Raw genomic sequence first — 17500 nt, 5'->3', positions numbered from 1 at the left:
ATACAATAACTGTCATAGCTATACCCTATCTTTTATTTCAGTTCTTCGGCAATAGTCAAAAAAACTTTTTGAATTATGGATACAAGAATCCAAATTCAATACGTAATTTTAGTATTCAAAGAAGATTCTTTCAGAATCTTCTTTTTCAATTTTTAAATCCCCTTTTCTTACCGAGTTCCATATTCATGAGATTCATCAATATTTATTTGTTTCGATGTAACAATAAAATTACTAGAAAGATTAATATATCTAGAATATACAATAATATATACGAAGCTATTCGCCCCCCCCCCACATATTTGATAGCTTCTCCTAGAAAAAAACTTGTAATACCTATTCCATTCGTAATTCCATCAATTCTTTTTTTATCAAAAAAAGAATTTAATTTCACTAATCTTCTGATACTAGCAATTAAAGATTTTTCATAAAAAAGATCTATATAACCATGATTATACGACCAATTATATATGATATTTTGAAAATGATCGGCAACATTTTTTTTAAGAAAACTTTTTTCAAATAAATTTAATAAATTCAAATTTTTTAAATAGGAATAAACCGATTTGTAAAAAAAAGACGCTAGAAATATTCCCCAAAAAGTGAAACTCAAAGAAAAAGTTGCGTTTGTGAAAAATTCATAATAATTCATAAAATTTTCTGAATCTTTATGTAAAAGATCTATAAACGGAATTAACAATTTTGATAAAATATCCAAATGTATTCCGTCTTGACTGAAAGAAATTCCTACAGCACCAACGAATAAAGTAAAGAGCGCTAAAATAAGCATAGAAAATCGCATAGTATTGTTAGATTCATTAGGATATAAACAAGCAGTTTTTTTAGTGCCAAAATGCATAATACCAAAAACAAGATGTTTTATATTTTTAATATTTTGATTAACGCGATGTAGATATCTCTTCCGGATAAAAAAAGAAGTTATTTCATTCTTTTTTATTTTTAGTAAAACTAAGAAAAAATTTTCGTTTTTTCTTTTAAGTTTTACTTGTTTCTTCCCCCATAAAGATATTGAATAGAATGAACTATTTTTTTTTCCATTAAAATTCAAAAAATGAACGTTTAAATATCCCTCAAAAACAAGTAAATAAATTCGAAACATATAAAATGCAGTTAATCCTGCTGCAGAACAAGCTATTATTGCAAAAATTGGTGAATACAACCAACTATCATTAAGAATCTCATCCTTAGACCAAAAACAGGCAAAGGGTGGAATACCGCAAAGAGAGAGTGTACCCACTAAAAAAAAAGTTTTTGTAATTGGTACATGTTTTGTTAAACCGCCCATAAAAACCATATTTTGACTTTTAGCTGGAGAATATCCGACAAGAGCTTCCATTGAATGAATAATGGATCCAGATCCTAAAAACAACAATGCTTTTGAATAAGCATGAGTAATCAAATGAAATAAAGCACCTCGATAAGATCCCATACCCAAAGCTAACATCATATAACCCAATTGAGACATTGTAGAATAGGCCAAATTTTTCTTAATATCTTTTTGAGCAATAGCTAAAGTAGCTCCTAATATTACTGTTATTATACCTATAAAAGCTATTGCGTTCATTATTTTGGGTAGCACTATGAAAAGAGGAAAAAGACGAGCCACAAGAAAAATTCCAGCGGCTACCATAGTAGCAGCATGTATAAGGGCAGAAATTGGAGTAGGTCCCTCCATAGCATCGGGTAGCCATACATGAAGAGGAAATTGGGCAGATTTTGCAACTGAGCCACAAAATAGCAAGAGGGCAAACAGAGTAAAAAAAAAAATATTCATTTCATTTTTAGAAATCAAATTATTTATAATTTGAAACAAATGCCGAAATTCCAAACTACCCGTTATCCAATAAAGACCTAAAATTCCCAATAATAAACCAAAATCCCCTACACGATTCGTTACAAATGCTTTTTGACAAGCATTTGCCGCAATAGGGCGGGTGAACCAAAAGCCTATTAATAAATAAGAACACATTCCAATTAATTCCCAAAAAAAATAAATTTGTATCAAATTCGAACTAGTAACTAATCCCAACATTGAAATATTAAAAAGAGTAAGATAAGCAAAAAATCTCAAATATCCTTGATCATGAGACATATAATTATCACTATAAATAAGAACGAGAATGCCAACCGTAGTAATTAATATTGACATAATAGAAGTAAGTGAATCGATCAAGTACCCAAACTCTAAAGAAATATCATTATTTATGGTCCAAGACCATACATATTGAAAAAACAAACTATTCTTGATTTGATGAATAGACAAATCAAGCGAAAAAATCATAACTATAGTTAACAATAAGATACTAGGAAAAGCCCAAATACGGCGAATATTTTTCGTTGCAGTGGGAAAAAGTAGAAGTCCCACTCCTATTAACATCGGAACTGGGAATGGAATAAAAGGTATGATCCATGAATATTGATGTGTATATTCCATACAATAAAGAAAAAAAATTAGGATTCTAATGAATTTGGTTTCTTAGGTTTTTCTTTTATCTTTTTTGTAAAGTAAAGGAATGGTTTCGGTTAATAACAAAGAAAGATAGAATTTAATAAAATAGAATAATCGATTATTCATTATTCTGACTCTTTGGACAATATTTTTTGAACATTGGTTTAGTTCATTAAATTTAACTTAACTAATTAAGTTTTTATTACAATAAGAAATAGCGATTTGGGGAAAACTTTCTAAAAAGTATTATATTCTTATTATAAATATAATAAAAACAAAAATGGAAATTCAAATATATAAAATATATGTCTAATTAGAGATAAACTTAATTTTCATTTACCGCAAAATGTCTTTCACATAAAATTCTATAACAATAAAAAACTATACTAATTCTATGGCAGTTCCAAAAAAGCGCACGTCTATATCAAAAAAACTTATTCGGAACACTTTATGGAAAAAGAAGGGATATTTTACAGCATTAAAAGCTTTTTCATTAGGGCAATCTATTTTTACGGGGAATTCAAAAAGCTTTTTCTGTAACAAATATAAACGTTAGAATAATTTCAATTAACTGGATTCAACGACTCTTTTTTAAATACAAAAATATGAATATAAAATTGATATAGAATATAAGATTCAGTTATGAATTTAGGATATTTACATTCTATATTATGATATTTACATTCTATATTTAATAGATTCTAATAGAATTCTTTAAAATTATTTTATTGAATGTTTAGTAAACAAATATTGTGTTTTAATTGATTCTTTGAATCTCGACAATTGACTAAAATTGGGTTATTATGGTTTCGAGTCAGCCGCTATGGTGAAATTGGTAGACACGCTGCTCTTAGGAAGCAGTGCTAGAGCATCTCGGTTCGAGTCCGAGTAGCGGCATCTTATCTTCTAAAAAAAAGTTCCTATAAAGAATTATTATTTCTATTCCAAGTATTTCTATTTTTTCATTCTATATGGTATTTTCCACTTTAGAGCATATATTAACTCATATATCCTTTTCGGTCGTATCTATTTTAATTTCAATTCATTTGATAACCTTATTATTAGGCAATGAAATCATAGGATTATACAATTTGTTCAAAAAAGGCATGATAATAACCTTTTTTTGTATCACAGGATTGTTAGTTACTCGTTGGATTTTTTCAGGCCATTTACCATTTAGTAATTTATATGAATCATTAATATTTCTTTCATGGACTTTTTCTATCTTTTATATGGTTCTTTGCTTCAAAAAACAAAAAAATGACTATTTCAATACAATAATAACACCAAGTATTCTTTTTACCCAAGGCTTTGCTACTTCGGGTCTTTTAACCGAAATGCATGAATCCTTAAAATTAGTGCCTGCTTTACAGTCCCATTGGTTAATGATGCACGTAAGTATGATGATATTGGGTTATACAACTCTTTTATGTGGATCATTAATATCAGTGGCTATTTTAGTCATTACATTTCAAGAACTCATACAAATTCTTGGTAAAAGCAAGACTTTGTTTTTTTTTAATGAATCCTTTTCTTTTGCTGAAATCAAATATATGAATATGAATGATAAAAAGAATATTTTACAACAAACTCCTTTTCCGTTTTATTCGTCTTATAGAAATTATTATAGATATCAATTTATTCAACAATTGGATCGTTGGGGTTACCGTACTATTAGTCTAGGTTTTATCTTTTTAACAATAGGTAATATATCTGGAGCAGTATGGGCTAATGAGGCATGGGGATCATATTGGAATTGGGATCCAAAGGAAACTTGGGCTTTTATTACTTGGACTATTTTCGCAATTTATTTACATACTAGAAAAAATAAAAAATTGGAATATAGAAATTCTTCAATAGTGGCCTCCATAGGCTTTCTTATAATTTGGATATGTTATTTAGGGATAAATCTTTTAGGAATAGGACTACATAGTTATGGTTCATTTACACCTAATTAATTTAAAAAAATTCACAAATATTGGGAACATTCTATAGAATAAGAAAAAAAACTCCCAATAAAATGATTAAGACCCCATTGAATCAAGTAATGTAATATTGATTCAAGGGGTTCTCACAAACAACAAAAATATTCAATTAGAATTCAATTTCATTTTTATGTAATTAAGAAAATACAAAAAGAAATCCATTTTTTTTTATTGTGCATCGGATTGATTTCTATTTTTTCTTTTTCATTTATTCCCAAAAACTATCTATAAAAAATGAGAGAGAATAGCTTCAACCTTGTCAGCCGAAATTGAAAAAATAAAATCTGGATAAATGCCAATACTTATTACGGGTATAAGGATAGAAATTGAAATAAATAATTCTCGTGGCCCCGAATCAAAAAAATAAGAATTTTGTTTATTAAAAAGCTTGTATCCATAAAACATTTGACGTAAGATAGATAATAAATAAATAGGAGTTAATATCATTCCAATTGCAGTTACAAAAGTTATGAGTATTTTTGTGATGAAAAGATATTTTTGATTGGTAATTATTCCCAATAATACTATAAATTCTGCAACAAAACCGCTCATGCCCGGTAATGCAAGAGAAGCCATCGATAAGGTAGTGAAAATCGTGAATATTTTTGGCATTGGGATAGCCATTCCACCCATTTCGTCGAGATAAAGAAGACGTAGTCTATCATAACTAGTTCCCGCCAAGAAAAAAAGGGCAGCACCAATAAATCCGTGAGAGATTATTTGTAAAATAGCCCCATTCAGCCCTGTCTCGCTTATAGAACCAATTCCTAAAATTAAGAAACCCATATGAGAGACCGAGGAATAAGCTATTCTTTTTTTTACATTGCGTTGACCAAGAGATGTTGAAGCTGCATAGATTATTTGAATGGAACCTAATAACATTAACCAGGGACAAAATATAGAATGAGCGCGAGATAATAATTCCATATTAATTCGAACCAACCCATATGCTCCCATTTTTAATAATATTCCGGCTAAAAGCATACAAGTGCTGTAATGCGCCTCTCCATGGGTATCAGGTAACCATGTATGTAAGGGTATAATTGGTGATTTGACAGCAAAAGCAATAAGAAATCCCATATAGAAGATTATTTCCAGTGCCACGGGATATGATTGATTAGTTAATGATTCAAAATTTAATGTTGGTTCATTAGAACTATAGAAACCCATACCCAGAATTCCCAGTAATAAAAAAACAGAACTTCCCGCAGTGTACAAAATAAACTTTGTAGCTGAATACAAACGTTTTTTTCCACCCCACATAGATAAAAGTAGATAAACGGGAATTAATTCTAATTCCCACATGATGAAAAAAAGTAAAATGTCTTGAGAAGAAAATGTTCCTAGTTGACCACTATACATTGCTAACATTAGAAAATAGAATAATTTAGATTCTCGAGTAACCGGTTGAGCTGATAACGTAGCTAACGTAGTGATAAATCCCGTTAATAAAAGGGGTCCTAGAGAGAGTCCATCTATTCCGAATCTCCAGTAAAAGTCAAAAAAATGGATCCATTTATAATTTTCTGTCAATTGGATTAGTGGATCATCTAATTCGAAATGATAACAAAATACATAGGTTATTAGAAGGAGATCTATGAAACATATACAATAAGTATACCATTTAATTGTCTTATTTCCTTTATGGGGAAATAAGACAATTAAAGAACCTCCGACTATTGGCAAAACTACAACTGTTGTTAACCAAGGAAAATAATTCGTGATAAAAATAAGATATACTTAGACTACAAAAACCCGGGCTCAAAATATTTTTTTATTTTGAGCCCGGGTTTTTGCCAGTAAAAAAAAGTACTTGTATGCGGTTCTTTTTGAAACGTATCAATAAGCTAGACCCATGCTTCGAGTTGTTTCATGCCATAAATAAACTCTAACACTTAAGAAATCCGTCGGACAGGCGGATTCACACCTCTTACAACCAACACAGTCCTCTGTTCTTGGGGCAGAAGCAATTTGTTTAGCTTTACATCCGTCCCAAGGTATCATTTCTAATACATCTGTTGGGCAGGCTCGTACACATTGAGTACATCCTATACATGTATCATAAATCTTTACTGAATGTGACATTGGAACATAATCCTTGAACATCAAAAATTCAACATTTTCAATCTAGTAAATTGGTAAACCAATTATATATATCTATATATGATATATATATATCTATATATATATATCTATATTATATACCAGATGAATCAATGATTTATAAGAATTTTGCTACTAAAAATATATTTATAGATTAATAACTAATAAGAGAATAGAACCAAGATACTTTGATTTCTTATCTTTGTTTTCGCAAACGCAAACATGATTAAAAAGGATATATCATTTCTGCTAATTTGAATGGATTATATAGTACACACTATTCAAAATTAGACTTTTTTTTATGAATAATACTATTTATTCAACAAATTTGATTGATTGATACGGGTTGATTTTCTATTACGATATATTGAGGAAACAATAGCTGGTCCGATAGCTGCTTCAGCGGCTGCAACAGCTATAACAAAAATTGAAAAAATATTTCCTTTTAGTTGCCGCCTATCAAAAAAATCAGAAAAGGTTACGAGATTTATATTAACTGCATTTAGTATAAGTTCAAGACACATAAGGGCTCTAACCATATTTCGGCTCGTGATCAATCCATAGATACCTATAGAAAATAAATAAGCACTCAAAACAAGTGTATGCTCGAATATCATTGACCAACTCCTTTTCAATTTTTATTCATTTCGATATGAATATGAATTCAACGGATTTTATTGCCTAACATAATAAGTCTACAACAAAATCAAGTATTTGCAAAAAGATTTTATACTTTATACATAAATATTCTTTTTCCTTAACATATAATTCAACAAAAAAGAAATGTAATAAATTCTAACAAAATGTAATTTATATTATTTTATTAGTTCGAAAACTTTCTTATTGGCGAGCCACAAAAATTGCACCTATTAAAGCAACTAAAAGAATTATTGAAATTAGTTCAAATGGAAGAAAAAAATCTGTTGATAAATGAATTCCAATTTGTTGACTAGTACTTATCAAATCTTGCTCTAAAATCTGATTGGGTCTTGTCGTCCAAATAATTCCGTGCCATGATGTCTCTAGAATAGTAGTTATTTGTGAAAGAAAGATACTGGTACAAACCATCAAAGTAATTCCATCCCCAACGGTCCAAACACGAAAATTTTGGTAATAGTCCGAACCATTCATAAACATCACAGCAAATATTATTAAAACATTTATAGCGCCCACGTAAATAAGTAGCTGTGAGGCAGCTACGAAATGGGAGTTTGATAAAATATAGAATAAAGATACACAAACAAGAACTAGTCCCAATGAAAAAGCAGAAAAAATCGGATTCGTAAAGAATACTACTCCTAGACTTCCTAATATGAGACCTGATCCAAGAAAGATTAAAATAAAATCATGTAGCGATTCGGACAAATCCATTATATGTAAAATAAAAGATAAATAGAAATTTCATGACCTTATTGATATGACCAGGAAAAAACTTGTTAAATACGAAAATTATCTGTGCATAGAAATTCACCAAATCCTAAGATAAGATATGTGAATTGTTATTAGGTACAGTTGTTATAGAATCAATGGAATTTCATTCTTTTCTTTATGCCAAAGAGTCATTTCAAAAAAATAGAATATCTTTTTTTTTATTCTATATATAGAGAAATTCAATTATTTTTGTGAAGAATTTTGAAATCATTTTATTTGAATTGTTCGAATTGTATAATCATCAATTACTGATACTGGTAAACGACCCAAAGCAATTAGATTATAATTCAATTCGTGGCGATCATAAGTTGAAAGTTCATATTCTTCGGTCATTGATAAACAATTTGTTGGACAATACTCAATACAGTTACCACAAAATATACAGATTCCAAAATCAATACTGTAATTAAGCAACCGTTTTTTTCGAATATCAGTTTCTAGTTTCCAATCAACAATGGGTAGATCTATAGGACAGACACGAACACATACTTCACAAGCAATGCATTTATCAAATTCAAAATGTATTCGACCGCGAAAACGTTCTGATGAGATTATTTTTTCATAAGGATATTGAATAGTTACGGGTAACCTATTTGCATGAGATAAGGTAATCATGAGACCTTGACCAATATATCTAGCAGCTCGTATTATTTGTTCACTATAATTTATGAATTCAGTTACCATAAGGAACATATCGTGAATAGCTCTGAATATTTTTTTTCTTTCTCTTGTTTAAAACAAGTTCTGAATTTTGAATATAGAAGGTCCACATTTTTTTTACAGTGAAAACAGTTGAGACGACGTTGTTAATAATAGATTACCAAGAGAAATGGGTAAAAGAAACTTCCACCCAAGATTTAATAATTGATCTATTCGTAGCCTAGGCAAAGTCCATCTTGTTGTGATAGAAACGAATATGAATAAATAAGTTTTAACTAGTGTAATAAAGATACCAATTATCGTTACAAAAACTCCGTATGTTTTATTTATTTGAAAAAAATTAGAAACGAAGATGTACGGAATAGAGAAATTTGAACCACCAAAATAAAGAACTGTTACAAATAAGGAAGAAACGAATAGGTTTAAATAGGAAGCAACATAAAATAAACCAAATTTGATACCGGAATATTCGGTTTGATAACCCGCTATTAGTTCTTCTTCCGCTTCTGGTAAATCAAAAGGTAATCTTTCACATTCTGCTAGGGAAGAGATTAGAAAAACGAGGAAACCCATAGGTTGCCGCCACAAATTCCATCCCCAAAAACCATATTTGGATTGTGCATCAACTATATCAACTGTACTTAAACTGTTAGATAATCCTAGTCGGTGATGACATTACTGTTACCATCTCTATTACAGAACCGTACATGAGATTTTCATCTCATACGGCTCCTTTAAAGCCTTAAAAAAATATAAGAACCCGGCCAATTATTTCTCCCTTGATATATCCCTAAGATAGATAAGATTCTATTTTCTCGGACGGTTCTGAATTAGACCCATGGAATTCTGTCTGTTCTAAAAAAAATTTTTAAATGAATACACACTTATTTAAAAAATAAAAACATTTGCACATTTATTGAATTTCTTTAGATAAATAAAAAATACAAAAGGTACTTCTGAATTGATCTCATCCTTTAAAAAATTCAAAATTAAATTTGTTGAGTAATAACTTAATTTCATTTTTGCATAAAATACTCTTTTAAAATTATCAAGAACTCCCACATCATTTTCGATTCCGAAAAATAATTAGATGTTCTTTTTTTAAATTATGATTATCTCCATAAATATGGAGTATATAAGACAAAAAAGAAAAAGGAGATCACTTTTACCTCTTATCTTATTCCTTTTTGTGCAAGCAAAAGGGGACTTCAAAAAATTAAAGGATTATTTCGTTCCTGATAGTTATTTATTCAATCAATGGATGGAAGTATACTCTAGATCGGAATTGGGGGGAGTACTGCCTTATTTTTTCTACCAACTTCAAGTCCCCATTAGTATTCTTTTTATATTATACATAAATTGGATAATTTAAAAAAGAAATATACGTTACTAATCTTTTGTGTATTTTGGTGTTTCTAGCCATCCATTAATTTTTTTTATTATATTAATGCCTTTTTTTAATTTTGTTAATATATGTATGCTAATTCATACAAATGATATTGAAAATTTGAAAAAGGTTGGTCTTTTGCGTCCGCTTCAAGACAGGATTACTAATCAACAAATCTTGGGAAAAACAACCACTTCTATACATAGAATATAATATATAGAATCTAATTCTAGAATTTCATTGATTTTTTCACCTTATTCTTATACATAGAAAATTAGACTCAATATTTTTACTGCAATTTGAAATCATCATACTTTCTCTATAAGTAATAGAGTATTCTATAAATTATATTCAAAAAAAGCTGTTTTATTGCACTCATATAACTATCTGATTCAATTATTCAATCCAAATGCGAAAAGAATATATATATATTCTTTATAGATTCTTTTTGTACTTTAAATATAAGGAGAGGCTTATAAGAAATAGTATCAAAAAATTTATGTCTCAACGAAGCACACATAGAGATATCGATAACACACATAGAGTTAATGGTATTTCATAACTAATTGATTGAGCAGCTGCTCGTAGACCACCCAAAAAGGAATATTTATTATTTGACCCATATCCTGACATAAGAAGTCCAATGGGGGCAATACTCGAAATAGCAATCCATAAAAAAACACCAATATTCAGATCAGATAAAACAAAGTTATAGCCAAAAGGAATTACTGAATAGCTTATTATAATGGATATGACTGAGATAGATGGGCCGAAACTAAATAAACGAATATCTCCTCTAGATGGAATAAGATTCTCTTTAAAAAGTAATTTTGTTCCGTCTGCTAGAGCTTGAAGAACTCCAAAAGGACCGGTGTATTCAGGTCCAATACGCTGTTGTATCCCTGCAGATATTTCTCTTTCTAACCATACAATTGCTAGTACACTTATAGTAATTCCTAATATCAAAATAAAAATAGGCACAAATACCCAAAGAATTCCATATATCTCTTTCAAAAATTGCAATCTGAAAAAAAAATGTATATCTTGTATTTCTGTTAAATCAATTATCATTTCAACGATCAACTTCTCCCATAATAATATCTATGCTACCTAGTATTGTCATAATATCGGCCAATTTCATTCTTTTAACTAATTGAGGAAGAATTTGCAAATTTATAAAACCGGGCGGATGAATTTTCCATCTCCAAGGAAAACCATTTTGATCCCCTATTAGAAAAATCCCTAATTCTCCCTTGGGGGCTTCAACTCTTACATAAAGTTCTTGTTTTGGCAATTCAAAACTCGGAGACGATTTTTTACTAATAAATCGATACTCAAACTCATTCCATTCTGGCTCTTTTTCTCTATCAAAGCAGCGGATTTCTAAATTTTCATATGGACCGCCGGGAAGTCCTTCCAAAGCCTGTTGAATAATTTTTATGGATTCTATCATTTCACCAATTCGAACTAAATAACGAGCTAATGAATCTCCTTCTTTTTGCCATTGAACTTCCCAATGAAATTCTTCGTAACATTCATAATTATCCACTTTACGTAGATCCCATTGTATTCCGGAAGCCCGAAGCATCGGTCCTGATAAACCCCAATTAATAACTTCTTTTACATCAACAACACCGACGCCCTCAACCCGTTCTAAAAAAATAGGATTTCGCGTAATAAGTTTTTGATATTCAGCAATACTTGTTAAAAAATAATCGCAGAAATCATAACATTTATCTATCCAACCATAAGGTAGATCAGTCGCTACCCCTCCGATACGAAAAAAATTATGCATCATTCTCATACCTGTGGCAGCTTCAAATAGATCATATATTAATTCTCTTTCTCTGAAAATATAGAAAAAAGGTGTTTGTGCACCAATATCTGCCATAAAAGGTCCTAGCCATAGTAGGTGAGAAGCTATACGGCTTAACTCCAACATTATTACTCGGATATAGCTGGCTCTTTTAGGTACTTGAATATTTCCCAACTGTTCTGGTCCATTTACAGTTATTGCTTCTGTGAACATTGTAGCTAAATAGTCCCAACGTGTTACATAAGGCAGATATTGTATAATTGTTCGGTTTTCCGCTATTTTTTCCATTCCTCTGTGTAAATAACCCAATATCGGTTCACAATCAATAACATCCTCACCATCTAGAGTAACAATAAGTCTAAGAACACCGTGCATTGATGGGTGGTGAGGCCCCATATTGACTATCATGAAGTCCTTTCTTTTCGTTGAGATATTCATAGGTTTTTGCTCGATTTATTCTTTTATGAATCGCTTAAAAAAAAAGTTCATCCAAATTCAAGATCTAATAAATCGAATAATTGAAAATTACTCTTCAATTTAACGAATTTGTGACTGCCGAATATTAAACTGATTGATTAATTTTTTATACCGTATTCCATCTTTCTTTGACAAATAAGACAGTAATCTTTGCCGTTTTCCCAAAATTTTACGTAAACCTGTTTGGGATGAGTAGTCTTTTCGGTGCAATTCAAAATGTGAAGTAAGTCTTCGTATTCTATTGGTAAATTTGAATATTTGAAATTCAACCAATCCCGGTTTTTTTCCTTTTTTTTCTTGTGAAATAACAGGTATAAATGACTTTTTTACCATAAAAAAATAAAAGTTTTTCCTTCTCCTCGATTTTTATAGATATTTTTATTGATCAGTAATTAGAATGACACTCATTTTTAATTTTTTGATAGAAATCCGAAATCTAATTTTTTTGATAACTGAAATCAATCCAATTGAAATAGAGAATTTAAATAGATATAGTATAAAGGAGACTAGTTTGATATATAAAAAAGAATTGTATACATTACATTAGATAAAAAAAGATAATTTTGTTAATGCTTTTTTTTTATGTATACATCATTGAATTAAAATCAATGCCATACCAAAATACGTGTATTTGTTTAACCTATGTATCTATCTATAGATAGATACATATGCTAAATAGAAAACAAAATTAGATTAACGAATTTTCACACGCGGATACATATGTATCCTTACTATACTGAAACGGCTTCCATTATGGGTATTAAACCAATAACGATTTATACAAGCTAAATCTTCTAATCGATATTTTGGCCAAAGAAAAATTTTGAAATTCATTAGTTTTTTTTTCTCTTTCTCATTTCTTTTTTTAGTCAAAACTTTAAAACAATTTTGGACTTTATTTTCATTATAAAATATTGTGTTTCTATGCATACTATTTATATTATTTGGATCTAAACAAATTCTAATTCTCAACTCTCTACGACGTCTAGCAGATAAAATGTTTTCAGGAACAAGTAAATTAAATTTCTCGTTTTCTTTGTTTTCTGTTATCTTTTGATCTTTTGTTCTTGTAATGTATTTATCAAAAAATTTCTTATTAACATGAATTTTTTCTGAGTATTTTTTATAAATTTTGCGTTTATTCTTATGAATTAATGAAAAACCCATCATTTTATACTTAAAAAATTGTTTATTATTTTTTCTAGACAGGCGAACTGGTTCGATAACAAATAGTTCTTTTTTCCTAAATTTATTATTTTTCTTTTTCCTTAAGCCTGAAAGAGTTAAATTCGTCTGTTTTTGAATCATCATAATATCTAGACCTAGTTCTCCTCTTTGAATAGAGGCTATAGTAATTTTTCTTAAATTTGTCAATCTAATAAGGAGACAATATACTTTTACATTGTTAAATATTTTTTGACCTAAGAAATTTTTCCAGTTTAAATGGAAATTCAAAAAATTTCTTACTAAGAATTGAAGTTCTGCCTCCATATTGTTCTTGGGTTTTTTTTTCGATGTTCTAAAAACATCTATTTTTTTTTTCTTTCTAGTAATATTCTTTTCACTAACATTTTTATTTCCTTTAGAATGTAAAAAAAGAGAATGTAAATAAAGTAATTTTATTGGTATAATTTGCGAGTTACCCCTAAATGTATTATAAAATATCACAAATTTGGAAAAGAACCAAAATTCCGGATTGCATATGGAACGATTTAGTATTTTTCTATTGATTCCCGTCCAATCCAAATATTTTCTATCCGGATTTATAATAATAGTATCTTCTGCTATATAATTCTTGATAAATATATTACTTATTCTATCAAATAAGTCTTTTTTATATGTATTGTAATTAGAAGAAATCATTGTGTTTTTATTTGATTGAAATAGGGATCTATATCGATAAATATATGAGTCTTTCTTATTTGCATAATTCATAAAATTATAGGATAAAAGATCGTATTTATATTGTTTTCTAATTTTTTTTTTTAATGGGATTCCTTGTTGTTCTTTGTAAAGAATTAATGGGCTTTTTCCATATGAATCCCATTTGGTTAAATTTTTATTTTGAGTTACACCACATTTAGTGATTCTATTTCTCCATTTTTGTGATACTAATTTTGACCAGCTACTGTTAGATAAGTTATATTGATAATAATTATTCTTTAACCAATTTGTCCATTGATTTAGTTCAGAATTGAGCAGGTTATTTTGTTTTCTTTTAGAATGAACTATTCCTTGTGCTCCAAAAAAAGAATCCTTTATTTCATTTTTCAGAAAAAAAAAATTTTTATTATATTGAAAAAGAAGTCTTAACTTATATATGTTTATGTTAATAATTCGGGTTTGTAACAAATTTAAAAATACATATGGTTGTGACAAAAAGGAGACATCAAAATAATTATGTGAATTCGCATTCTTATTCTTATTATTAAAATATTTGTGTAATTTTAAAAGAAAGGGAATTATACTTTGATTTGTTTTATAACTTCTTTCTGTATTTGGTTCATTATCGTAAAGCCATTTATTTAAAAATTTTTTTGTTGATTCAAGAAAAAGTTGTAGCTGGATTTTCGGAATACAAATGATATATAGAAAGATATCTATGTATATTTTTTTCATCAAAAATTGAAAAAAAGAATGTGATTTTTTAGTTAAGCTAATATTTCTTCTTTGGAATATCTGCAAAATTTTTTTTTCGAATTCTATCCTTTTACTATCATAAATTTTTTTCTTCGAATGAATATTTGTCTCGCGAATTCCAAGTCCTCTTTTCTTTTCTTCTTTTTTCATTTTTTCTATTTTTTTAATAACTACTTTTCTCTTAGTATTGAGATCCTTTATAGATTTTTTTTTCAATGAAAAATTTGTCGACTTTATCGATTGAATTGAAATGGTTGCTTCAGAAATCATTGAATTATTCTTCCAAATTGTTGAATATTTTTTGTTTTCGCTCAATTCATCGAGTTTTGGGGGTTTCCTTTTAATAAAAAAATATTTTAAATTTAAAAATTCTTGTTTTTTTTTCGTGAGGAATACTATACTTTTTCTAATAATTTCAAGAATACTTTGGATGATCCCTTTTGCTTTTTCTATTACGATATTTAGAAACAGTTTGAATTTTTCACTTAAAACTTTTAGAACTAGAAAAGTGAAAAATTCAAATTTTTTCTTTTTTTTTTTTAGTTCTTTTAAAATGGGGTCGAAAAAGGAAAGTGGATTTTTCGTGGAACTAGAAAAAGGCAATTCAACTTCCATCCCCCAAACTGTTAAAAAACAAAAGTTCTTTTTTTTCTTTGAATTTTTTTTGTTTTCATTACATCGTATTTTAGATTTATGCCAAGGTTTTAGACGAAAAGGAAATAATATTTTTATCTGAATCCCATCTGTTAGCCATTTTTGCGGAAACTCTCTTTCGGATAATTGAACGCCGTTATACGTGCATTTAATATATATTTCTCTCTTCCAATCCATATAATCTTCAGACCATTCTGGAATTTGAAAAAATAGTATACGAATTGTATTTTTAATTATTATAAATGAAGGTAATAGAATATATTTCCTAATAAAGCATTGGGTTATTAATAAAACACCTCTTATTACTTGAGCAAATATAATGCTATCCCAGGCTTCTGCTATTTCTATACGTTTTCTTTCTGCATTTTCCTTTTTTGCTTCCTCCTCTTTTTTTTTCGGACTTTTTTTTGTTTTTTCCTCTATAGAACCTAAAATTTGAAATTCTGTCTTTTTACGAATCCAAATATTTAACATAAAAAATCTTTTCATTGATTTTAAACTATGAAAAGAAAAGAATATTGATTTTTCAATTTTATCCAAAAAAAGCGGCGAATGCACCCTTTTTTGAAAAAATTTCCAAGTAACTGTTTTCCGTCTTTGAGCACGGATAGATCCTTTGATTATGTCTCTTCGAAAATCCGATTGTTGGGAATAACGTCTTAAAGCCAATTCGTTTTTTTGTTCATTATTTTCAGTATCTCCACGATCACGATAAGTCTTGTATTTTTTAAAAAATTTATCTTTATTAGTCAAAATGACTACACGTTTGCCTTTTCTAGAACGAATTTGAGAATTATCTGCTTCAATTTTTCCACCTAGTTGTTCTAATTCGTCCATCAATTTGTATGACCACCGAGGTACTTTTTTACAGATTTCGTTTCTTTTAATAGACTTAGTGTTCTTTCGATTTACTTTTCTTTTTTCGTTCAAATCAGTTGTAATTGCATCAAATAATATTTTGATTATTTGTTTTTTTTCTGCGTCATAATTATAATTCATTTTTACTTGTTCAGGTTCTGTAAATAAATAAGGTACGTGCGAATTTAAGCTTGACACTAATGAAAATTGACTGATTAGATTAAAAAGAAATGTAGTTACTAATAATTTTTTATCAAATGTTTTTCTATTTTCCTCTAATTTTGGAGAATTACTATTATTCTTTTTAGAAATCTTATTATAAAGAAAGATATCTTGAATTTTATTTATAAAAATGTTATTTTTTTTGTAAGTTTTTTCATGTTGGATTGAGGTTGAAAAACCGTTTTTTATTTGTCCACGGAAGGGTCCGTTTAACAAAGGATCTTTTCTTTTAGTTAAATATTTTTTTTTAGTTTCATCATCACAAAATCGAATTCTATTTTCGAATATATCGAGAGAAATCAATTTCTTATCTATCAGTTTTGTGCGATTTATAAATTCATTGCTCAATTTGTTTATTTTTTCTTCATTCCTATAGTACGAATCATTATACAAATCATCAGAGGAAATTTTCTTTTTTGTGAAGAAATCTATTTTTGTTTCCATCAGTTTTTCAAAACTTGATAAATTTTGTGGATACGTAAAAGATATTTTTTCTCTTCCATCACGTTGATATGTATGAAAAAAAAATTCTGAAATTTCATTTTTTACCATGTTTTCAAATTCATTATTTTTTATATATCGAAATGGACGCTTCCATCGTTTATAATTGAAAAGAATATTTATAAGAGGTTTTTGTAACATATCTTTATCTTTTTTTTTTCCTTTTTTAGAAATTTCATTGCTTTGTTTACTTTCTAATACTAATAGTTTTTTATTAAAAAAGGGGAGAGGTGTTCTTCCTAAATAATATAAACAGGTAACAAATAAGAAAAAAGCAAAGATTTTAAACATATAATTTC

This window comes from Vigna unguiculata, unplaced genomic scaffold (genome assembly GCF_037176805.1).
Source record: "Vigna unguiculata cultivar grain cowpea cultivar isolate G323 ecotype 2 unplaced genomic scaffold, ASM3717680v1 ptg000101l, whole genome shotgun sequence".
Classification (NCBI taxonomy): Eukaryota; Viridiplantae; Streptophyta; class Magnoliopsida; order Fabales; family Fabaceae; genus Vigna; species Vigna unguiculata.
The sequence above is the reverse complement of the archived record's forward strand: the minus strand, read 5'-3'. Positions refer to the sequence as shown.